Source organism: Monodelphis domestica, chromosome 3, assembly GCF_027887165.1.
Source record: "Monodelphis domestica isolate mMonDom1 chromosome 3, mMonDom1.pri, whole genome shotgun sequence".
In the NCBI taxonomy this organism is placed as follows: domain Eukaryota; kingdom Metazoa; phylum Chordata; class Mammalia; order Didelphimorphia; family Didelphidae; genus Monodelphis; species Monodelphis domestica.
Window position 1 is genome coordinate 352,258,041 of NC_077229.1, and position 26,399 is coordinate 352,284,439.

General features: G+C 33.4%; 1 long non-coding RNA gene across 1 annotated transcript in view; it reads right to left on the minus strand.

Moving 5' to 3' along the window:
- Nucleotides 1–21,170, minus strand: part of LOC103105468 (uncharacterized) — a 55,898-nt gene extending 34,728 nt beyond the window's left edge. Inside the window, exon 1 of the long non-coding RNA XR_464187.3 lies at nucleotides 20,165–21,170. This is a non-coding gene — a long non-coding RNA (uncharacterized LOC103105468). The remainder of the gene's footprint in view (nucleotides 1–20,164) is intronic.
- Nucleotides 21,171–26,399: the final 5,229 nt, after the last annotated feature.

Below are 26,399 nucleotides of genomic sequence, written 5' to 3' on the forward strand. Positions count from 1 at the left end.
TACAACATCAACATCAATCTATCTATCCATCTTTTCTTGGCCCAGGAAACATTTTTATTGGGAGGTTTAACCTAATAGAATACTATGCAGAGTACTGAATAGGAGTCAAAAGACCTAAAATCTAGGTTTAAGTGTCCTTTTGGGGTAAAAAGAAAGTCTTCTTTTTCCTGGACTCAGTTTCCTCATTTATGTATGAGCGAAGCTTACCTGGACTCTGCATTACAATTAAATCAAAGAATAAACAAGGTATAAACAAGAAAAAAAAAGATTATTCATTTACAAAAATGAATGATACAGACTTCCAGGTAAGCATGGCCTCAGTCTAGAAGTGGGACTCTTCCTTTCCTCAGCACCCACTAATATAGACTACCTCAAAAAATTAAAAAAAAAATTCATGAGAATGAAGGAACTCCATAGGAGGGTGCAGCATTGAAGGTATATGGGATTTGGGTATTTCCATACTATAAGGGGGTGAAAAATCTCCCACCAGAACTGCAAGCTGATCTACCCTCTCCCACCCCACCTACAGAGCCAGAGTCAGAGCCAGCGAGCACCAAAATCAGAGAGTGACTGAGGGGCACCTCTAGATTCTTCGGTTGCTGACTAAGACCACCAAAGACTTACCTACCCCTGAGAGTAGCTACACCTGAAACCCCAGCAGGCTGGGGAGCACAAACTGTGGGCACTCTCCAGAAGGTGGCACAGAGAAGGGCAGTGAATAGCAGAAGCTGCAGAGATTCAAGAGCTTGCCTCAGGCAAAATCCTTGCTCTTTTCCTCCATACACAGAGAGCCTGCCAATCTCACTCAGATTTCTGACTAAAAAGGAAAGGAAAAACCTCCACAGTGATGGCAAATTGTGCCCAGGAGCAACAACCACCCTCCAAGAAAAATAAAAAGAAGGCATTGACCCTAGAAAATTTTTATGGAGGAAAAACCCAGGGGAAATAGAGGCGGAAATTCAAACAAAGTAAAAACCTTCCAAAAAATGGAAATTGTCCACGAGTTCTTGAAGAATTTAAATTGGAGCTTATGAAAAAGATGAAAGCAAGAAAAGTGGGAAATATTTCAAAGAGAAAATAACAGTTTAAAGGACAAGAATTACCCACTGGAAAAAACAGCTGCAAGCCACAAAAAACAGGATAGACCAAACTGAAAAGGAAAACCAGTCTTTAAAGACCAGAATTAGGCAACTGGAAGACAATGATCTTGCAAAACAGCAAGAATTAATAAAGCAAAGTCAAAAGACTGACAAAGTAGAAGAAAACATAAAATATCTCACTGACAAGATGGCAGATCAGGAAAACAGATCACAATGAGACAACGTGAGAATCATTGGTATACATGAAAAGCCAGAAATAAATAGAAATCTTGATATCATACTACAAGAAATTGTCCAAGATAATTGCCCTGATGTTTTTGAACATGGGGAAAAATAGACATTGAAAGAGTTCATAGAACTCACTCTAAATTAAATCCTCAAAAGACAACTCCCAGGAATGTAATTGCCAAATTCCAGAGCTTTCAAGCTAAGGGGAAAATTCTACAAGAAGCCCAAAAGAGACAATTTAGATAACAACATGCATCAATCAGGATCACACAAGAACTGGCAGCTTCCACTAATGGACTGAAATGCCTGGAACATGATATTCAGAAAGGCAAGAGAATTGGGTCTTCAACTAAGAACCTCCTATCCATCAAAACTGACTACATACTTCCTGGGGAAAGTATGGGCATTCAACAAAATAGAAGATTTCCAAGTATTTGGAAAGAAAAGACCAGAACTAAGGGGAAAGATTGATATCCAAACACAAAGATGAAGAGAAATAAGAAAGAGAGGGAAAAGGGGAAAATGTTTTCTATTCAAACTCTCCTCTTTAAGGGCTAAAATTAGATCAAATTTCATATATATTAATATATATGGGGGAAATGTAATTTGTAACCCTCAAAATTGTATTCGTTACTATGGTAATTGGAAGAATCACTCATAGGAAGAGATTGGGGCATTAAGGGCTATAAGATGATATGCAAAAAAATGAAAAAGGGAGGGGGAATTGGAAGATGGCACCAAGAGATACTTGAAAAAATAAAATAAATAGGATAATCTTTATCATACAAAGATACACACGGGAAGGTGAGGGAAAGAATACTCTTATAAGAAGGAGAGGAAGACAGTACTAATAGGTAACACTTAAACCTTACTCTCAGAGAAATCAATTCTGAGAGGGAAGAGCATCTAGATCCATTGGAGACTTAAATTCTATCTTATCCTACAGGGTCAGTGAGAAGGGAAAACTAAGAGGGTTAGGGGAAAGGGAGTACAAAAAGAGAGGGAAGAGAGGGGGGAGGGAACTTATCAAACCCTAAAAAAAACAAGAAGGGAACAAAAAGGGAGGGGCCAGAAAGGGAATCATTTAAGGGAGGGGATTAGGGGAATTGATTAAAAGTAAACCAATGGTTTAAAAGGATATAGCAAAAGAAGAAAGTACAGAAATAGGAGAGAATATCAAAATGCTAGGGAATACAGAAGTGACAATCATAACTTTGAAAGTGAATGGGATGAACTTACCCATAAAACAAGAACAAATAGGAGAGTGGATTAGAATCCAAAATCCTACTACATGTTGTCTACAAGAAACACAACTGAGGTGGGTAGATACTACAAGGTTAGAATTAAAGGTTGGAGCAAAACCTATTGAACCTAAACCTATAGAAAGAAGGCAGGAGTTGCAATCATGATATCTTACAAAGCCAAAGGAAAAATAGATCTGATTAAAAGGGATAGGGAAGGTAAATACATCCTGATAAAAGGGAGTATAGATAATGAGGAAATATCACTAATCAATATGTATGCACCAAATGGTATAGCATCCAAATTTCTAAAGGAGAAACTAGTGGAATTGAAGGAGGAAATAGATACTAAAACTATACTAGTGGGAGACCTGAACCTACCACTATCAAATTTAGATAAATCAAATCCAAAAATAAAAAAGAAAGAGGTAAAAGAGGTGAATGAAATCTTAGAAAAATTAGAGTTAATAGATATATGGAGAAAAATAAATAGGGACAAAAAGGAATACACCTTCTTTTCAGTAGCACATGGTACATTCACAAAAATTGACCATGTACTAGGTCATAAAAACATGGCAAACAAATGCAGAAAAGCAGAAATAATAAATACAACCTTTTCAGATCATAAAGCAATAAAAATATTGATCGAAAAGGGTACATGGAGAGCCAAATCAAAAATTAATTGAACTAATAAAAAAGACTAGAATATAGTATTTTGAAAAAACAAACAAAATAGACACAGTACTGGACAATCTAATAAAAATGAATGATGCAGAAATATGTTTCATATGATAATACATGTATAACCCAGCTTGAATTGTTTGCCAGTCTTGGAGGGAAAAGGGAATAAGGGAGGGAGACAATCCAAGTGTCTCTCCTCTTGACACCTTTCAATCCTTAAAACATAACAGCAACCTATTTCTGGCACCTATTCCTCTCTTTACAATTATGGCATCCTTTACATTGCTCAATCAAAATTTTTCTTAGGTGAGTACAAGTTCAGCATATTAATCTCCTTGATGAATTATAATGTTTCTATCACCTACCATATAGGTTAAGAGGTGAAAATGATGTAATAATTACAAAGGGCTCTGTAAATCTTAAAGTTCTATATAAATATTAGGTCATCATCATGTGGAAAGGAAAACTGAAGCAAGTTTTGGACTTTCTGCCACTCAGGTGGAACAAATAGCCATTGGAATGTTAGAGAGAATATATTGACAAGAATGACAGTTGGTGGGGGGAGGAGACTGTGAGAGTGACAGTGGGTCTCCTGGCTCTCTCTCTCTTGGCCCTCAGACTGGAAGGAGTCTCTCTCCCTATCTTGGCATAGAAGTACCTCTATTTCTGAAATTTTCCCAAGTGTTTGCTCTACCTGGATTCCTGTGATTGTGTCATTGAACAAAAGGATTTAAGGGGAGCAGTTTGAACTTAAGGCCAGTCTTATGGGGCATCAGCCTGGCAGGGTTCCAATGAGGACCATTTATGGTTGAATGGCTGTCCTTAGGTTCAGCTCCCTCTATGTCCCCCTGAAATAAGAGTTCTCTCATATGATTGTGGTTATTTAAATAAAGATGAATTTTAATAAAAAGTTTGGATTGGGGAGGTATCAGGGAAGAGGGAATTGGGATTTCCCTAGATTGGGTTTGAGTCTCTCTCAGATTTTGAGCTGAGGCAAGGCCTTGCAGGCTGGTGAAGGGTATCTTTTATTCCTGTCTATGCTAATCTATGCTAGTTTTCTTAACTTCAAAGTCTTTAGCAGTAGACAGCAAGAGGAAGAAAGGTTCTGAATTTAAGAGCTGGTTGGGCCTGTATCTTCAGGCTGATGCCCCTAATGTCTGGCCTTAAATTTAAACCACTCCCCTTAAATCCTTTTGTTCAATGACATGATCACAGGAATCCAGGTAGAGCCCACAGTTGGGAAAAGTCCAGGAATAGAGGTATTTCTATCCTGAGACAGGGAGAGAGGCTCCTTCTAGTCTGAGGGTCAGGAAAGAAAGCCAGAAGATCAACTGACACTCCAAGTTTCCCTCCCCCATCAACTGTCATTCTTGTCAATATCTTCTCTCTAATATTCTAATTGCTGTTTGTTCCACCTGAGTGGCAGGAAGTCCAAAACTTGCTTCAGTTTTCCTTTCCACAATCTTCATAAAAAAAAAGAAATCAAAATTATCATTAAGTACATGAAAAATGGTTCTAAATCCCTCCTGATTAGAGAGATGCAAATTAAAACAACCTTGATATACCACCTGACACCTAACAGACTGGTAAATATATCAGCAAAAAGTGATAAATGTTAGAGAGGATGTGGCAAAATTTAGATACTAATACACTGCTTGTGTAGTTGTGAATTAATCCAACCATTCTCAAGGTCATTTTGGAATTATGGGAAAAGGGCTTTAAAAGAGTGCTTGTCCTTTGCTCCAGACTTACCACTGCTGGTCTTGTGCCCCAAAGGGACAATAAGGAAAAAGACCTGTGTAAAAGTATTTACAGCTGTGCACTCTGCGGTGGAAAAAAAGACGAAAAATTGTGGTGGCAAAAAAGTTGGAAAATGAGGGGGTATTCATCTATTGGGGAATGACTGAACAAATTATGGTATCTGATGATGATATAGTGCTGAAAGGAGTAATGAACTGGAGGATTTCTATATGACCTGGAATGACTTCCAGGAATTGATGCAGAGCAAAATGAGCCAAACCAGTAGAACATTGTTCACAGAGACTGATATATTGTGGCACAATTGAAAGTAATAGACACTTTTCTACTAGCAGCAATGCAATGATCCAGGAAAACTGAGAGGAATTTATGAGAATGTATGCTATCTATATCCAGAGAAAGAACTGTGGGAACAGACATTCAGAAGAAAATCATGATAAATCACATGTTTTGATGGGGATATGATTGGGGTTTTGGTATTAAAAATCATTCTATTGCAAATATGAATAACATGGAAATAGGTTTTGAACAATGATACATGTATAACCCAGTGGAATTGCTTGTCAGTTCCAGGAAGGGGGAGGGAAATCATGAATCATGTAACCATTGAAAAATATTTTAAATAAATTAAAAAAATGTTTTTAAGTATTGTATTAAAATAATTTTGTTATAATCATAATCTCAGGGTAGCTATAATCTAATTGAAATCTCTTCCCTTATTAAACAGTGAATACAGAATAAAAATTTAGTTTCAAGATATATCATATAATATAGATTTCTTCATGTACATTAGTCAAAGAGAAGCATATCAATAAATGTTAAGGTGATAATGTACATTTAGCCAGCACCTTAAAAATTATATATTTTAAATCGCCCAAAATTTATCAATTTTGATAATGCTCCCTTTGATACAGGGATACAGGTATACATATGTCAATTCTTCTCTGACTGAATGAATGTTCTTTTATTAATATCTATAGTCACTACTTCATGGGGAACTTTCTAATAAAAATTGTACTACTTGTAAGTATTTTCAGGCTGATCTTCAGAAAGCAGAAAACAAACACTGTCAATCACCAGAATAAAGCCCTAAATCTTAGAAGATCTTACGGCCTGCTATCTTTTGTATGTATATATATATATATATATATATATATATATATATATTTTTTTTTTTTTACCTAAGATAGTTCCCTCCTCAGTCCCCAATATTGGGTAGGTTCCAGGATAAAGTTTATATCAGCATATTTAGGGTTAGGATAGTGAGGAACCAGGTTAAGTTTTTAGTTGAAGTTTGTAAATAGGACTGAAAGAGGCTATAGTTATACTCTCATTGTTAGTGTTTACTTCAAATAGAAATCTGCCATTCTGTAATTTCCATGCATTTCAATTCATTCTGCTGAGGTGAATGTGAACAAACCTAATTACTTTTCCATTTTGATAGTTCTTCAAATAGTTGATGATTTTTTTCATGTTCTAGTCCTTCTCTCACCTTGCTCCAGTTTTTCTCTTCTCCATTTCAGTGATGCTCTAGTACTTTCAAAGGTTTATGGAAGACTTTTCAAGATCCTTCTTGTCCTCCTCTGGATACTCACCAGAATGATTTTTCTAATATCTAGCCTCAATGCGTGAATATATGAATGAAACATCCCAAATGTTTCTGAAGCAGGTCAATATACAAGGGGTCTAGCAACACCTTAATTCTGAATATTCTGTTTCTCACTGATCCACTTTTGTAAGACTGTTTTTATTACTTTTGGCTACCAAGTCTTCACTATTAATGGCCAGAGATTAAGTTCTCAGAGAAGGCATCAATCTCTAATCTAAACATTAATACCAGTCTGTTCAGTTCAGTACCTTTCAACACAATTCAGTAAATATTTATTAATATCACTATTTTAGATGTCCAGAAAGAAATAAACTTTAGATAAGAAGTGGATCTGACTGGGAAAATAGAGAATGTAACAATAGTCATAGGACCCATACTGAAATAACCATAGAGTAACATAATATGTGATAAGGGTAAAATATATCTATCTTTCTCTGTCTCTCTCTTTCTCTCTCTCTCTCTCTCTTTCTCTCTCTCTCTCTCTCTCTCTTTGTATCTTATTGTATATATATGTAATTTTAAAATAATTATTACTAAACTAAGGGTTGAGCAAAATATTTCTATAAGAAATAATATCTGAGAGATTTAAGTACAGTCTAGGACTTGTTCTAGCATGAGAGAGGTATTTGAATGTTCTAACTCAGTAATGTTTACAACCTTTATTAAGTACAGCTCAATGGCAAAATTAGAGGAACAGGCTGAACAAAAAGGAAATGGGATGTGGAAAGTGAGGGATACCATACCCATCAGGGGCACAAGAGAGGAAAAAAAGGAAGGACTTTAAGAGGACTTGGACATTTGCTTTGGAAGAATTCAATATTTGAGTTGTGCAGACATCTGAGAAGAGCTACTAGTCAGGTAAACTTTATTTATACTGAGCTGGTGAACGGACACTGCTGAACAGGATTAAGACTTGTGGTAGGATTAAAGAAAACTAACAAATTCTTTTTTTTGTATACCAAAACCACAGGCAACTTCCCCCCAACCCCCTCAGATGTGTCTAAGAGGGAACCTCAGGTACAGAATAAATGGAAAAGGGAATGGGTGTACTGGAATGACCCTCTAGAAATTTCTTCTATTTTTGTCTTAAGGTAGTTGTTAAAAAAAATTCAACAAGAAGGAGAGACATAGGTAGGAGGCATAATCCAGGAATAGGAGATTTTGTGGGGGTAATGTGAATCATGGAGTTCAGCTGGACAATAGAAGTTTGGAAGATGAATAATGTTAGTTGAAGCTGAAAAGGTAGAATGGTTTCTACATTGTACAAGGCCTTGTATGATCAAAAGAATATGAGCTTTATATGTTGGAGGAAAAGGAATCAATTATTCAAGGGATTTATGAGCAGTAGCATGCAATGACCAGAAGTTTTGAGAAATATGAAGGTTAATGGGGTATGTGGTGGAAAGGAGTAGGGAAAGAAATGTTTCTTTGTAAGGTCTTAGGATAGTGTGAGCAGTTAGTTATGAAGGTTTATATTTTGCCATGACTGTGGAAGAGAAAAGAGGTCAACTGTGAGTAATATTGTTATGATCAAGAAGACATTGAATTATATGCATCTCTATATATAGATATTTGTGTACATATACATACGTATAGTCATACACACATACATATATTTGTGTGTGTGTGTGTGTGTGTGTGTGTGTATTCCTTTTTTGTTACCCAGATATGCTTTTTTTGGAGTCATCCTTGGCTCTTCACTTTGACTCCCTCACTATCTAATCAATAGTAAAATCTATCTCAATATTATTTCTATATCTGTCTCTTGTTTTCTCTATTCTCATGGTCATCTTTCTATTTCAGAACCTCTTTACTTCACAATTAGATTCTTGCAATTCATTTCCTTCCTTTCCATTCCATGCTCCACAAATCTGAAAAAAAAGTAATTTTCCTAAAGCACAAGGTCAAATTTGTTATCCTTCTGCTTAATGATGCCTAGTGGTTCCCTATTATATCTAGGATCAAATAAAAAGTATTTGACATTTAAAGTCTTTTACAACCAGACTTCAATCTAACTTTTAATTCTGTATTACTTCACTCTTCCCATTCCCTTCTTATATTGTACAATTCATGCAAAGTGACCTACTTCAAGCTCCTTGCACATGACAGTTCATGATGTATCTGAAAGTCTTTGCCAAACTGATTCTCTTACAGGGAATGTATTTCCTCTCTACCTCCCTATCCCTAGTACTATCCCTAGTACCCTTCAAATTTCAATTTATGTGGCACCTTCTAGATGAAGCCTTTCCTGATCCTCTCCACTTCTATTTTCTGACCTCGCATGAAAAAAATATATGGAAGCAAATCAATCACTTAAAATTTATGTTTATTTTGTATATGTAGATATGTATATTGTTATATGCATTATGAGTATAAATGTGTATATATGTGTATGTATATTCAAATTCATTTCTCAGATTCTTATTAGCCATATTCCTTGAGCAAGTCACTTAACCTCTGTTTACCACAGTTTCCTCATCTTCCTCATTTTCTCACCTATCTTCCTGTTTTGATTTGTGCATCAAATGAAATAATAACTATAGAGTGTTTAGCACAGTGCCAGGAAAATACTAGGTTCTTTACAAGTGTTGTTATTTCTATTAATTATATGCATGCCATCTAGGGTGGGGCTAGGGCTATGACATTTCTGGTATCATGCCTGGCTCATGGTTGGTATTTAAGAAATGTTTCTTGAGAAAATTATGGATATGTAAACATACACATATGTATATATGCACCTATATTTGTTATTTCTATCCAAGGTGAATTAATAACCTAAAATCTAACATTGGACCTCAGAAATATATTTCATCAGATAATGATATAAATTAAATATTTCCAATGGTAATGCCTCTTATTTAAAATTACATGGACATATATGAATGTGATGTCATTATATATTATATATACTTATAATGTGAATATATGTAAAATATAAATGTGTGGAGAGAAAAACAGAGAAAGAGACAAAGAGAGACAGAGAGATTAACTTGGATTTAGGATATTTGGGTTCTTTTCCTGCCTTATGTTTGCCTTTTATTTGCCTTAGTAGCTGTGAAAATCTGTACTTCAGTGTTGTTGTTTTAATTCATAGAAGCAAGGACTTAGACTATTTGAACCCTAATTTCACTTTTACTTCTGTCATATTACACCTATATTAATTCTGGAACAAATATCAGGAAACTGAATTTTTGGAGAGAGTCAAAAGTAATTGCTTGAGGGAAAGAAAAGAGTTAATCAGGGGCAGATTAGGCTTAAGAAAAGCTTTGGAGTTATCATGTCATTGTCAAAATTAAAGCTAGGCAGTAAGAAAACAGGCCAGAGAAAATTAAGATGGTAGGCCTTATTGAGCTAGGCCTGGAGTAAAGAGAAAGCTATCAGTATCAGTAGTAAATAGTACATAAGAAGAGTGTCTGAGCTAAGAGAGTAAAAGTCTGGTGGCTTAGTCACTCTAAGCCACAAGTGTACATCATCTAAAAAGCTTAATGTTATACAAAATCCTTAGGAACCGATTAATAGAAGTAAATGCAATAAAAAGGAAAAATTCTCCACAATTACACAGGTAAATTTGTTTCTTTGCCCACTTCCTCCCACCCCCTATGATCATCTCCTTGCTCATCATGTGCCTGCAAGGCTATTTAGTCAGGATATTTTATTTTAGACATTTTGTACCAGTGTTCTCCTGGGATATTAGAACTAGATGGGAGCTTAATAAATTGACCCATTTAAATCAGATTTCCCAGGAAAGAGACCTTAAATCATCACAACAATTGTCAGAGCAAAGCAGTCTGAATCATACACATTTTAAAATTTATAGGTTATATGCAGCTTTTTTTCCAGATATAACTAGGGGAATATAGCAAAGTCAATAATTCTACTTGAGCATAGATTATGGGATTTTTTATGAGAAGAAAAGAGTTCGCTGAACTTTCAACTAAAATCTAAGCCGTGTATGAGCCTGTGATTTAAACTTCTAAGAATTTTCATTTAAAATATTTTCTTCACATGCCTGATATCATTACCAATAATCATATTACTATTATTTTGGTGGAATGAGCCCTGATCCTGAAGAAAGAGGCCCAGGGTTCAAGACACCCCCTCCTTTTTTTAAACACTTCCTTGAGGTGTGAATTTAAATAAGTCACTTAAAGCTTGTATTCAGTTTCTTCATCACTAAAATGAAGGAAAGGACTAAATAATGTATTGAGGTCTATTTCAGTTTTAGATCTTTATAGCAATGTTGCTAATCTCATAATATATAGTAGGATTTCAGACCAAAGGGAAAATGCATGATATTTAGGAAGTCAAATTCACTTCATAAAGGACTGTATACGCTTTCTGAATATACCACACTCAGAAGTACATAGCCAAGAGTCAAATGGAAGTCATATTTTAATGGTTCATTTTAATATATAGGCTTATGAGCCCATTTTTCTAACTTATACTATAAAGTTTGGATATGACTCAAAAATTTAAGAAACTTAATATTAATCAAAACTAATTGCAGAACAGTATTACATACTTGAAAACTTTTAAATTCTTCACATCAAAATGAAGGTTTAGTTAGTTGTAATAGATGATATTCAAGAAATTATAAAAATCTTTATAAAACTTTGAGGCAATGTGAAATGAAAATAGTTATTAAGTTAAGGAATTGAGATTTGAATTCTGGTTCTAAAATTTAGACATTACCATGCAAAATTGATCCCTCTGGAATATTATTCTTTCATCTACAAAATGAAGGAGTTGAATTGGGCAAATGATATGGTCTTTTCCATTTTCAAAATTTTAGTTCTATGTAACTAAGTTTCTAATACAGTTCTTAAGCTATTGATTAATTTAACATTACTTATGCTCCAAATGATAATCTAGTAATATAATTTCAATGAAAGTTGAACATTAATTATAATTTATAGACATTTATAGACATTAAACCACAGAAAGTATTTATTTTAAAAGAAAATCAATGAAATAATTCAACATAATAAAATAACTATTTATCATCCTGATTTGTTTTTAGCCTTCATACATTTTTCCTCATTAACTATAGTGAACTATTTTATATATCCCTTTAGAAATTGTTTTAGTTTCCAGTTAACTTCTTTTTTTTAGCATGAAATTATCTTTACTTATTTATTTTTTTAATATGGAACATTTTATTTAATTAATTAATTTAGAATATTTTTTCATGGTTACAAGATTCATGTTTTTTCCCTCCCCTACTCCAGTATTTTTGCCACCACAAAGAGCACAGCTATAAATATTTTGGTACAAGTCTTTTTTCCTTATGACCTCTTTGGGGTATAAACCCAGCAGTGATATGGCTGCAGCAAAGGGAAAGCAGCTTTTAGCATCCTTTGGGCATAGTTCCAAATTGCCATCCAGAATGGTTGGATCAATTCACAACTCCACCAGCAATGCATTAATGTCCCAACTTGCCACATCCCCTCCAACATTTATTACTTTACTTTGCTGTCATGTTAACCAATCTGCTAGGTGTGAGGAGGTACCTCACAGTTGTTTTGATTTGCATTTCTCTAATTATGAGAAATTTAGAACATTTTTTCATGTGCTTATTGATTGATAGATTTCATTATCTGAAAATTGCCTATCCATGCCCCTTGCCCATTTATCAATTGGGGAAGGGCTTGATTTTTTGTTCAATTGATTTAGCACCTTATATATTTGAGTAATTACACCTTTGCTAGAATTTTTTTGTTATAAAGATTTTTTTCCCAATTTGTTGCTTTCCTTCTAATTTTGGTTGCATTGGTTTTGTTTACACAAAACCTTTTTAAATTTAATGTAATCAAAATTATTTATTTTATGTTTTGTAATTTTTTCTAGTTCTTGCTTGGTTTTAAAATATTTCCTTTCCCAAAGATCTGACAAGTATACTATTCTGGTTTCATCTAATTTCCTTATAGTTTCCTTCTTTATAGTCAAATCCTTCACCAATTCTAAATCTATCTTGGTGTAGGGTGTGAAATATTTATCTAAACCTAGTCTCTCCCATACTGTTTTCCAATTTTCCCAGAAGCTTTTGTCAAATACTGGATTTTTGTCCCAAAATTGGGATCTTTGAGTTTATCATGGACTGTCTTGCTGAGGTCACATACCCCAAGTCTAATCCACTGATCCTTTCTTTTGTCTCTTAGCCAGTACCATATTGTTTTGATGACCACTGCTTTATAGTATAGTTTGATTTCTGGTACTGCTAGGCCACCTTCTTTCACATTTTTTTCATTATTTCCCTTGATATTCTTGATCTTTTGTTCTTCCAAATGAACTTTATTATATATTTTTTCTAATTCAGTAAAAAAAAAGTTTCTTGGCAGTTTAATAGATATGGCACTAAATAAATAAATTAATTTGGGTAGGATTATCATTTTTATTATGTTAGCCCATCCTACTCATGAGCAATTAATATTTTTCCAATTATTTAGATCTTTTTCTAATTGTGTGGAAAATGTTTTGTAGTTGTGCTCATTTAATTCCTGTGTTTGAATTGGTAAATAGATTCCTAAGTATTTTATATTGCCTAGTGTAATTTTAAATGGAATTTCTCTTTCTCATTCTTGCTGCTGAGATGTGTTGGAAATATATATAAATGCTGATGACTTATATGGGTTTATTTTGTATCCTGCAACTTTGATAAAGTTGTTGATTATTTCCACTAGTTTTTTAGTTGATTCTCTAGCATTTTTTTAAGTAGACCATCATATCATTTGCAGAGAGAGATAGCTTGGTATCCTCCTTGCCTGTTTTAATACCTTCAATTTCTTTTTCTTCTCTAATTGCTACTGCTAATATTTCTAGTACAATGTTAAATAATAGAGGTGATAATAAGCATCCTTTTTTCACTCCTGATCTTATTGGGAGTGCTTCTAGTATATGCCCATTGCAGATGATGTTTGCTGATGGTTTGAGATATATACTGTTTATTATTTTTAGGAAAGGCTCTTCTATTCCTATGCTTTCTAGTGTTTTCAATAGGAATGAGTGTAGTATTTTGTCAAAGGCTTTTTCTGCATCTATTGAGATAATCATGTGATTTTTGTTGGTTTGCTTGTTGATATGGTCAATTATGTAGATGGTTTTCCTAATACTGAACCACCCTTACATTCCTGGTATAAATCCCAACTGATCATAATGAATACCCTTGCGATCACTTGCTGTAGTCTTTTTGCTAGTATTCTATTTAAGATTTTTGTCTATATGTTCATTAAGGATATTGGTCTATAGTTTTCCTTCTTTGTTTTTGATCTGCTTGGCTTTGGAATCAATACCATATTTGCGTTATAAAAGGAATTTGGTAGAACTCTTTCCTTGCTTATTATGTCAAATAATTTATAAAGTATTGGGGTTAATTGTTCTTTGAATGTTTGATATTTTTCATAAGAATTTACTTGTGAATTCATCAGGCCCTGGGCATTTTTTCTTAGGTAGTTCTTTGATGGCTTGTTCAATTTCTTTTTCTGATATTGGATTATTTAAGCATTCTATTTCTTCTTCTGTTAATCTAGACAATTTATATTTTTGTAAATGTTCATCCATATCACCTGGATGTTTGTATTTATTGCCATATAATTGGACAAAATAGTTTTTAAAATGATTGTCTTAATTTCCTCTGCATTAGAGGTGAGAGCTCCTTTATCATCTTTGATACTCTTAATTTGGTTTTCTTCTTTCCTTTTTTAATTGGATTAACCAGAACTTTATATATTTTATTTGTTTTTTTTTTCAATGTACCAGTTGCCAGTCTTATTTATTAATTCAATATTTTTTTTCACTTTCAATTTTATTAATTTCTCTTTTAATTTTAATTATTAGGATTTCCAATTTGGTTTTTATCAGATGATTTAAAATTTGACCCTACTGAAGCCCTTACAATTTTTTTCCTGTCTTTCTCCTTTACCTTTTCAGGTTACTCTTGAGTTTTTTTATTTGGACATCAACTTTTCTGTTTAGTTTGGGTATTTTCTTTACAAATACTTTGAAGTCTCCTATTTTGTTAAATGTCCATACTTCCCCTGGAAGTTTATAGTCAGTTTTGATAGGCAGATGATCTTTGGTTGTTGACTCAATTCTCTTGCCTTTCTGAATATCATATTTCAAAGCTTGTAGTCCTTTAATGTGGAGCCTGCCAGGTCCTATGTAATCCTGATTGGTGTTCATTGATATCTGAATTGTCTCTGTCTTCTTGCAATATTTTTTCCTTAGCTTGGAAACTCTTGAATTTGGCAATTACATTCATGGGGTTTTGTCTTTTGAGGATTTAGTGCAGAGGGTGATTTATGGGATCTTTCAATGTCTATTTTGCCCTCTTGTTCAAGAACATCAGCTTGGTTTTCTTAGATAATTTCTTGTAGTATGATGTTCAGGTTTCTGTTTATTTCTGGGTTTTCAGATAGATCTATGATTCTCAAGTTGTCTCTTCTAAATTTGTTTTCCAAATAATTCATTTTCTCAGTGAGATATTTCATGTTTCCTTCTATTTTGTCAGTCTTTTAACTTTGCTTTTTAAATTCTTGTTGTCTTATGAGATCATTAGGTTCTACTTGCCCAATTCTAGTATTTAAAATTGGTTTTCTGCTATAATCGTTTGATTTTCCTTTTTGGTTTGGTCTATCCTTCTTTAATGGCTTCCATCAGGTCATTTCTTATCTTCAGTTTGCTTATCATTTCATTTGATTTCTGAACTTATATTCCCAAGTGGGAGATTCTGTCTTTTAAACTGTTATTTTCTTTTTGATCTATTTCTCACTTTTTTGGCCAAGTTTCTCCTATCTTTTTAACTTGGTTCTCAAATTCCAGCCAGATTTCTTGGAAAGCTTGTGACCAGTTTCCATATTTCTTTTGGAAAGTTTGAATGTGTTTGCTAGTTTGTCATCCTCTACTGTCTCCTCTGTAGTTTATTATTTCTCTAAGTAGAAATTGTCCAGTCAAAGGTTTTTTCTTTTCTTTTTTCTTTTTTTTTGGAGGGGTAGTTATAGATTGTATTTCTTTGGTGTTACTGGCCATTGCTATGTTAGTTTTCTCTTCCCTTATCAACCAGAAGTCTAAATGAGGAGGATAGGCAGCTCTCTGTGTATGGAGCTTCAGCACAGTTTTGCCCTGAGGCCATTTTTCTAGTCTCTGCAGTGTCTGCTGTGGACAGCCCCTCTCTGCCCTGTCTCTGAGCCCAATCTCTGCATTTTTCAGTCTCCTGGTGTCTTGTCTTGCTGCTCTCAGGGGTAATTCTGTGGTGTCCTAAGCCAGCCTGCCTCCCCCCTAACTTAGGGATTGCCTATGCTTGCTCTGACTCTGACATGCTCACTCTGACTCTGGTGTGGTAGTTGTAATGGGGGAGGTTTGATTACTTCAGGCTTTGGTACCAGTGGTTTTATCCCCTTATAGTGTGGAAATGCCCACACCCTGCCTTCCTTTGAGTTAGTAACCTACAATGGAGCCCTTTTGAACATCTGATTCTGCTTTTTATCTTTTTGAGTCTTTTCATATCTTTTGGTAGTGAGGAGACAGAGCCCCTTGCTACTACTTTCCAGTCATCTTAGCCTGGAAGTTCCTCCAGTTAATTTTTTTTTTATCAATTTATTTAAAGACCTATTATCATATTCATGGTGTCAATGGATAAGAATGATTTTTATATCAAGGAAAAGTTCCTCATTCATTATCTGGCTAGAGAAATAGAGAACAATTATGCTTTCTTCACAAAAGACTGTCACATAAATTAACATTGAAGTCCATTTTTCACTCCACAAATTAATTATTTAATAATTTAAAGAAATTTTGACTTTAGGTAGTATATGAAAGTAGGATTCCACTCATAAATATAAGACATAAGCATTCTCTATTCCAGTTAAATTAGTCTACAATCTATTCTCTATAGTATAATCCCTCTTTTTCCTCCATATCTTACCACTTGTCACTGACCATATTTAGAATTTGTTATCTCATTTAAACCTCAGAGATTCCTAAAATTATTTCAAAGCATAGCGTAGCAACAGCCTCTTACAGGATACCTTACCTATTGCCCTAGATGATAAGTAGCATTCTCCCTTTCCACCTTTGTTCTATCCTTCCCAGATGCAATTTAACAAGTCATATTAGATAATATATGCCAGACACTGTTGGATACTTGGACTCTAAACACAAAATCAACGCTATCCTTAAGCAGTTCATTCTTTAAGGGGAAAAAGATATGCATGCATGTAAGCAAATATATATTGTGTATGGAAGAAATATAAAGTGAAGGAGAGAAAAGAGGCATTGACAGGAAAGGGCTCATGTCTTGACACTTAAGCTGAACTTGAAGATTTTCAGTAGAGGTAAGGAGTTGCTGTGCTCCATGTAATCAGGTAAGTGTGTGAAAAGATACATAAAAATGTGAGATACATATAAGTATGAATAAAACGTAGGAAACTGTTGAGTTTCCAGTGAAGTGAATTAGTCACTTAATTGACTTTAATCTTTTATTATTGTTATTATTAAATAATTTATATTACTTATATTTATTTTTATACTATGTATTTATATGATATATTATCCTAAATGATTTTAGTATATGATTATTTTATTTATCTATATTTTTTAAACTCTTACCTTATACCTTAGAATCAATACCATATATTGGTTCCATGGCAGAAGAGTTTTAAGGGTTGAGTCACATAGCTAGGAAGTATCTGAGGCCAGATTTGAACCTAGGATCTCCTGTCTCTAGGCCTGGCTCTCAATCAACTCAGTTCCCAATTGCCCCCTGTATTTACTTATTTAATCATTATTAAAGTTATTCTGTGCCAGGCACTCTCCTAAGCACAGGAAATACAAAAAATCCAAAATCAGTCCCTACTCTCAAGCACCTCACAACTTAATTAGGGAGACAACAATTACATGATTATTTACATGCAAGATATTTGCAGGATAAATTGGGCAAAACCTTAGAGGGAAGATGCTAACTTTAAAGTGAATTAGGAAAATGTTTTTTGTTTTTTGTTCAAGTTTGGACTTAATTGAAAGGAAGGAAAAAATATTAATATGTAGGGATAAGAAGGAAGTGCATTCCAGGCATGGAGGAGGATGACTGAAAAATGAAAGGAGTTAGGAGATTGAATGTTTTCAAAGAGCAACAGTAAGGAGGACAGTCTCTCTTTGATAAAGGGCATGGATAGGAGTAAAGTATTAACAGACTACATACTTGAAATGGGTTGAAAAGATCTGAAAAATCTATTATACTGAATTCAATAATAGATTAATTAGGCTGGTATAAACATATCACTTTGCTGCAATGGGAGCCCAGCTGAGGTTTGTAACATAAATTTTTACTGGCCCTAATTAGTACTTATATTATTTTCTCCATTTTCATTCAGCATCTTACAAATAGGAGCAAAGGCTATGAATAGTGGGAGTAATCTAAAGCTTGATCTTGGCAGGGAAATATTATTGAGAGGATGGGAGGGAAAGGAAATGGAGATTAATAAATTGCACAATATTAAGTAGAAATTTAATAAAAATTAAGTATAACAAGGTGCAATATCTGGAAAGGTAGGCTGGGATCATATTGAAAAAAATTTGTCAATCTCTATACAAGCTATTTTATTTTTATCCTAAAGTAAATAAAGGTACACTATATAATATAGGGGGTAAAAGGGAAGAGATTTATGACAAAGGAAGAAAAGGTGAAAAGGGAATGGAGTCTTCTCCCTCTAAGGCAGGGACAGAATGAGGAGGTGATGTTGATAAGCCACGGGAGAGAAAGGAGAATGGCTTTGTCTTTCCCCCCTCAGCACTCTGACACCCCCTCCCCCCCACTATGGTTGCCTTCAACTTTTAACTGCTAGGTTCTCTGAAGGATCTTGTTTGAAGAGGTTTGTGGTGATAATAATAATAATCCTTTTGTACAGGGCATTAAATAGTCAATTTTATGGGTCTAGAATATCACTTCAGAAGTTGTGGGGAGAATAGATTAGGGAAGGGAGAAAACTGAGAAATAGAGATTAATTAATATGCAGTTGAAGAGTCTAAGGTGGGGAAAAATGAAAGGGGCTGAAGTTAAATTGTTCTATATAAAATCCACCAAATAGATTAGGACCCCAGAAAGACAAAATGATGAAGAAAACCTTAAAAATCAGCTATACTCTTTTCCACGTATTCGAGAACTTCCCAAAATGATAGTGAGTAGCTAAAAGATGAAGTACAAGCAGATCTCCACAGTGAAGTCAATACTGTCATCACTTCCTTCACGTTGCTTATATATACATATATATAAAGATATATATATATATAACAAAGAAATACTATATTCATATTATCTTCCTCATTAGAATGTAAATTGCTAGCAGGCAGGGACAGAATTTGTATTTCTTTGTTTCATTAGCACATAGCTCAGTGTCTAACAGTATTTTCAAAACTTCTTGGATTTCCTGGATTCCTTCAAAGTTTAGCTCATGAATGGACACTGCTTCCAAGAAACCTTTCTTAATCTCTATAATTTCTGGTACTTCTGTCTCACCCTTCATTCCTTAAATAAATTATAATTATTTTTATATGTAAATTGCAGGGAACTTTTTTGTTTGTTTTTGTTTTCCTAGGATTTTCCATAATGCATATTATGGAATAAATATTTGATAAGTGTTTTATTATTGATCTCATTCCTTTCTATTCCTCCAAAAGTTCACCTCTCACCATTAAAATCATGGAATTTAGTTTCTGGTTTTGACAAGGAATAACACTTAGGGAGATCAATAGCGATATTGCTAAGGAGTCATAATTGTTTGTAAATAAATTGTAACTCAAGAGTTCTTCCTTTAAGATACCCATAAAAGTATATATTTCATTTACATGTGACATTTCATCTTTCTCCTAGATAAAACTTTCCTGTTTTTAGGCACATTCTTTAAACAAGTATAGTATTGGGTTTAGCTAGGTATCCCAGTGGATTGAGCCAGACCTAGAGATGGGAAGTTATAGATTGAAATTTGTCCTCAGATATTTCTTAGCTTTGTGACCCTAAGCAAGTTACTTAACCCTAGCCCTTACTGTTCTCCTACCTGTGAACCAATACACAACATTGATTATAAGTCACAATGTAACAGTTTTTAAAAAGCTATAGTATTAAGGACACATTAATGGAAGATGAAGCTGTCCCACTGTCAAAAAGGTAAGATTAGTATTGATTGCCTAGTCTTAAATGGGTCTAAGTTTTTTCCCACTCCACTAGCCTGCAAAGGCTTGCTTCCTGCTTGACAGAATTCAAACCTCCTTAAAACTATCACTAAAAATCTGGAGTCTTACTAAATAAGCTATGCTAATTACTAATCCTCTCAGTTATGTAAGTAAGTTTACTGTCTCCTTAGATCTCTTTCAGTTTTAAATCAATTCAGTTATTCACTCTCTCTGGCCACAGCCAAGCCCTTCCAGGCCTAACTAGGCTTTAGGCCAAAGCAGGACCCAAAATGACTTGGCATTCTCAGCAGCCACCTAGAGGGAAAACAGTCTCTCTTTCTCTTTTCTGTTGACTTCCCCCACAAACTTATTCCAGAAACTCTAACCTGTTTTCCTCCTTCACCTGCCACTGGGATTTTTTCAGTATTCCAGGGGAAAGGAACACAAGCCTCCTTCTAGGGAATAATCTCCAAGAGTCCATTGGCAGTTGGGAAAAAACCCCAACTGACTTTGGCTACCCAGAATTCCAATAGGCACCCTTCCCATGATTCTGTCTGGTCTTAAAGAAAACTTACACACTATTCTTTACTCTGTTCTTAGCTGCTAAGATCCCAATTACTCCAAATGGTCATTAGCCTTATGGCTTAATTAATCCTAATAAAATGTTCTAAAAAGTAGAGACAAATTATTAAAGGGAGAGTTTGTGAGGCTAGTTAGGTTTAGAAATTGCTTATTTCTAATCCCTTGATTTCTTTTTTCCTAACAGGTCATACTAGCCTTTTTTTTTCATAAAAAATTAATTGATTAATCAAAAGAATGATATAGACATAACCTATATTTTAGCAAATCACTAAGTACAGTTTATCATGTTATCGTTTAGTCAGAAAGACTTTGATTAAATCCAACTACAGATAATTTATAGTTTCATAACCATGGGTAAGTTGTTTAACTTCTATTTCTGTATCTTCCTCTTTAAAAGGGAAATGATAATAAAATCTATTTATTTTCCTTAGGGTTGCGTTACTAAATGGAATATTATTTGCAAGTATTTTGGAAATCTTAATGTACTGTATAAATGCTAGCTAAAATTATTATTTTGTTGTTAATAAATTATTATACAGAATGAGGAGATATAGGCTATACAATAGTATTCTCATGTAGATCTAGACTTGTTTACATTAATAGACTCCCAAAGCTGCCATTTATGGGCCTATTAAGCTTATAACTTGGTATCTAGTGGGATGTTTTGCCTTGTGCTTTCTTCTTCAAATTTTTAATAATAACTTGACTAAAGGCTTTTATGACCTGCTTATGAAATTTTGGAATGATATAAATATGGGAAAATTAGATAACTCAGTCTAGATTCAAGAGTTTTCAATGGTAAGTATATTAAACCAAGCATATCAAGTTAAAATTTAAGTAGGATAAAACCAAAATTAGTGAATAAAAATGGTAGATTCTGCCTAAAATGTATGTCACCAAAATAAAATCATAGAATTTAGTTAAGGCCAAATTCACTACAAGTTACCAGACTGGTAGTTTAGTTTAGTCAAAAATGCTAATGTCATCTTAGTCCTTTGTCACTGAGAAAAAAATATCTATAGAAAGGGAGATTTGATCCTCTGGTTAGTGTGTTTGTGTATATATGTGAATGAGAGAGTGTATACACATATATAAATTTCTGTACTAGGTTGTACATTTTTAAGAAAAAGTTAGTAATTCAAAGTTTTTAACTTGGAGGAAAATTTTTGGAAGTGAGTAGTCGTCATGGATTTGAAAGACTATCACATGAAAGAGGAAAGAGATTAGTTTTGTTTGGTCACATTAGGCAGAACAATGAGAAATGGTTAAAAGTTTTAGGTAGATTTTGGCTACAAAAAGTGTTCTATAAATCAGACCTACCCATAGATAGAATGTGCTGTTTTAGAAACATGGCTTATATCTCAGTAAAGGTCTTCAAGCAAAGTGTAAGAGCAGAAAGTGACTACTTGGGTTTCTGTAAAATATAAAGGATTAACATGCAGTCTCTACAAACATCCTACACTCAAGATTATTACAAAAAGAAGAAAGAACTCTTCAAATTATTTGTCAGTAAAATACAAGATATGGAAGCTTCTCCCAAGCTGGAATACCTTTGATTTGAGAACTAGAAAAGGACCATATTTCTATTATATAGAGATTACTCTCAGCAGTTTCCAAAAAGCCCCTTGTTAGAGGGATGATCTCTTGATTTATTCTAGGGAACTGTGATGCACAGGATGAAAATTATTAAAGCATAGAGGGAGTCAGGAGTTGTATCAGTAGAAGATATGACTATATTAATGAAATCATAAATCTTTGAAATATTGAACTATAAGCAGTTTATACAAATATACTGTTTCCTATATCAGAATGCTATTTAGTTCCTGAGTTGCTACATGGTTTTGATTAGATCATAGAAAGACACTTCAGTCATCATGCAATACCATCCCCTCATTTACAGATAAGGAAACAGACACTCAGATAGGGAAAGTATATATTTTTTCTGCTATATGAAATGACTTATACTCTGAACCATGTTAATAGGAGAGAATTTAAAACTAGCTTAGTATTCTAAATTAAAATATATACCAAGTTCTATTTTTATAACTGGCATTTTACAAGTGGCATTTACAACTGTCGTTTCATATTTCTATGAAATTGAACTCCTAAAGCTTTTTAAAATTACAACATAGTTTTTTTCCCTAAATTATAGATTGGATATATGAGATGCTTTTTGACACTACTTTTAGATAATGAAAAGGTTTTAGTCTAACAATCTAACAAGGCATTTCTTAATCTATAAACAGCAAACTTTTGAAGGGTGAGCAACTAGGCCTAGTAGAGAGAATGGTAGATGTGTAGTCAGAAGAAGCCTGTATTTAACTAGTACCATGGCATATATTTATTGTGTATATCATATCTAAGTTTTCTCTGAATTCTAGGCTGTGCCTTCCTTATGTATAAGGTGGGAAGATCTATCTATATATTTCTCTTTCTATGAGAGACAGAGAAAATTATTCATCATAATTATTTGGGAATGACTGGAAAAGAGAATGGTCATCAATAGGATGAATTAAGTATGTAGTGTGGGGAAAGAAGTGAGAATAGAAGTACAGTAGCATAAAACCTAGAGATATCATCTCCTAGCTTACGTGATAATTATTTGAAAATAAAAAAGAACATTATTCAAACATTTAAAGATTGCACAAATTATAATAGGGCAGATAAATAAGGTATTTTCAAATGTCACATTTTTATTATTTTATATAAATAAAAGGAAAAATCAGTAGTATGTTACAGAAATTTGTGCTTTTGTGTCAAGGAAAACATTTTTTGGTTTTATAATTTATATATGGACATGCTTATTTTTTTGCTGTATGTTTTGAATGTTAAGAATGTTTGTATGTTAAGAATAAAAGTAAACTTAAAAGGACATCTTTTCAGAATATATTAGTCATCCTCCTCCCATGAACTCAAACATTTTTCTAGTTATTAATGTTGAAAATATGAGAGTCAATACTGATCCAAATTTAGCATCCAGAAGACAGAGATTCATATCTTGCTTATGAAAATATATTGACTATATGTCCATAGGCCAATGTCTTAAACTTACTATACCCTTGAGGAAGAAACTTCTTCAGTGATCATTCCCTTTACTCAATTAAATCAGTTCTTGATTTCCCTTCCCCATGATACCATTTTTATGCTATTTTTAAAATCACAAATGTTCATAATTTCATATATTCTAAGAGTAAAATAGGCTTTTATGGATTAATGTGGAGTACAAACCATAAAATATGGTGTCCCTGGAAATGCATGGGAGTTCCCAACTATCACAACTTTTGGAAAGATATTCGAACAGTAATGTTAACATTTGCCTTCACTGTAGTACTGTCCTCATATTTAAAATCTTTTTAAACATGATGCTGTCAATTATCCAACCCTTATTTTAGCTATTTATTTACCCAGACATGTCATTCTCTTCTCTTTCCCAAGGAATATATTTAATGAAATAGAACTGGAGGAATTGTTCTCCACACTCTCTCTTTTACTATTCTTTCAAGTGAAAGCTGTAGAACTATTAAAAAAAAACCAGGGTTTTATTAATCATCTATTCTTTTCTAGACACATTTCCAAATATTAATTCATAAGCACAAAAATAAAACTGGCATTATTTAAGAAATTATATTCTATCTTAATAAAAAGATATTGAGAATGTTGAGAAAACATATTCTCTCCTCCTCGAACTTCAGCCTCTTTGTGTTCAATTATCATGTTCACAAGTCTTAATGATTCCATGTTTCATGTATTGCTTTTATGCTAATTAAAACAAAATAAAAAATAATAAAAAAACCCATACCTTCCATCTTAAAATTAATATTATGTAATATAATACCTTAGGGTAGAACAGTGGTTAATGTACAATTAGGGTTAAGTGTCTTGCTCATGGTCCCACATCTAAGAAGTGTTTGAAGCCAAATTTCAACCCATCTCCCATCTCCAGGCCCGACTCTATACCCACTGGGTTACCTTGCTGCCTGCAAACAAAATTCTTTAAACCTCCCCATTTGAAACATAGGAGACTAAAACAGATCATAAACATTCAAGTAACAGTCAAAGGAAAATTATGAGAATCAAATAGGGAAACTAAAGAACAACAAAGAAAGAATGTAATTGAGTATTATTACCTTGCTGTAAGAATGAATTAAAAAGACATATGAAATGATGTAGAGTAGCATTAGCAGAACCATTAGAACAATGTAAATGACTACAACAATGGAAATGGAAAGAGCAACAAAATACTTAATTGTTTAATAATATTCACTAAAAACTTTCATGAAGATAAAAAATGCATCTATTTTCATCTTTGTAGGGGTAATAGATGATCAGTACAAAACATTGCAAATATTCTAATATATTTACTCATGCATCTGTTGGTTCTTAATAACTGGGTTTTTTTCTTGTCTTTGAGATTACTTCCTGGGTGAGAAGGGGGAATGTGTGTATGTGTATATATATATTCATTCTTTTATATATACATAAGCTCTAATACTTGAAGGATTAGTATGTTGGTTCCTCTATGATCTTCTTACTACAAAATAGATTTCACCCCAACTATACAAACAATTAAGTACACACTCACATGTACCTACACACCCAAATATATAACATCCTCTTATACACATGACTTAGTAAGTTTCTGGATCTAAAATGGTCATTTATTTGTGGAAATCTGATATTTTCCAAACTTTTCTGAGTTAGTTTTAGTATAACATATTTATTATCCTTTTATGAGCATGTACTTAAAGTTATTCTCAAATGGTCTATCCTGCAAAGTGCTCTGTATATCACTTCCATTTTACAATGAGAAATTAGAGGAGGATTGTATTGACCATATTTAAGGACATCTCTGAGGAATGGGTAATTTATGAGAAAAGTCATGGATGTTTACAATGCCATATAATAAAATGCACTGTTTTATCTGTTATTCAGTTGTTTAATCATTTCCAATTCTTTTTGACCCCATCAACCATAGCATGCCAATATTGTTCATATGGATTTCTTGGAAAAGACAATAGAGTGATTAGCCATTTCCTTATCCAACGGAGTAGAGGTTAAGTGATTATGCCCAATCTTAGCCAAAAGGTTGAAAAGCAATTTTTTTCATCCATGTTCAACATATGAAAGCAGTTATCACCCCTTTATTCACTTTCTCCTTATTTAGAGAATAGTAACAATTCAAGAACTAGGAGTGAATATTTCACTGAAAAGTTCAATTTGAAAGTCATAAGCTTCCACAAAAATATGGAAATTAACATATTTAGAAAGTTTAATTTCAGGAGAAGTTCAAGTTCAGGGGAAAACCTACTTATTTTTGTAAGAATTTATACACTATAGTTCAAGAAAGTTTCTCTTAGCATCCATCTTCCAAAATATCTTTTTCATAGAATTACAAACTTTGAGAGTTGAAAGGGGCCATGGCCCCTTTCCATGGCCAATACAGTCCAAATCAAAAACTAAATGAATTCCTATCTACCTCAATGAAACAGTAGTTGTACAACCTCTTTTTGAACAACTTCAAGAGTAGAAATCTATGCCCTATTTAAATTCAAAAGTATTTTTTTCATTTCAATGTAAATTTACATTGAACATAAATATGTTTCTTGTCATCTGGTTACTTGTATTTCAGCCTTGTTTCTATTTGTAAAATTGAGATTCTGTTCTTCCCCACATGAATTTCAGGCTTAAATCAGAAAATGGAGGAAGTAATTTGGGGGGATTAAAAAAAAGATAATTACCTAAGTAGTTCTGAAATCAAACAAAAAAAATGATTCCTAAACCATACTTAAATTAAACTTGCTTTGCTGGTGATCTCCTGGAAATTTCAGAAGGAAATTCAGGAGGTCAAGGAAGTAGTACAAAGACACCACTTTCCCTTTTAGACAAGAATAGTTCTTGTTGGGAAGAAACCAAAACAAAACAAGATTACTGATCATATTTGAGAACCACTGTCATATTTGTCTCACAAGCTAAATTTAGGAATTGGATTACACAGCATTAGGATAACAGTATTTTAACAATTTTTGTGCTTTATTTGCC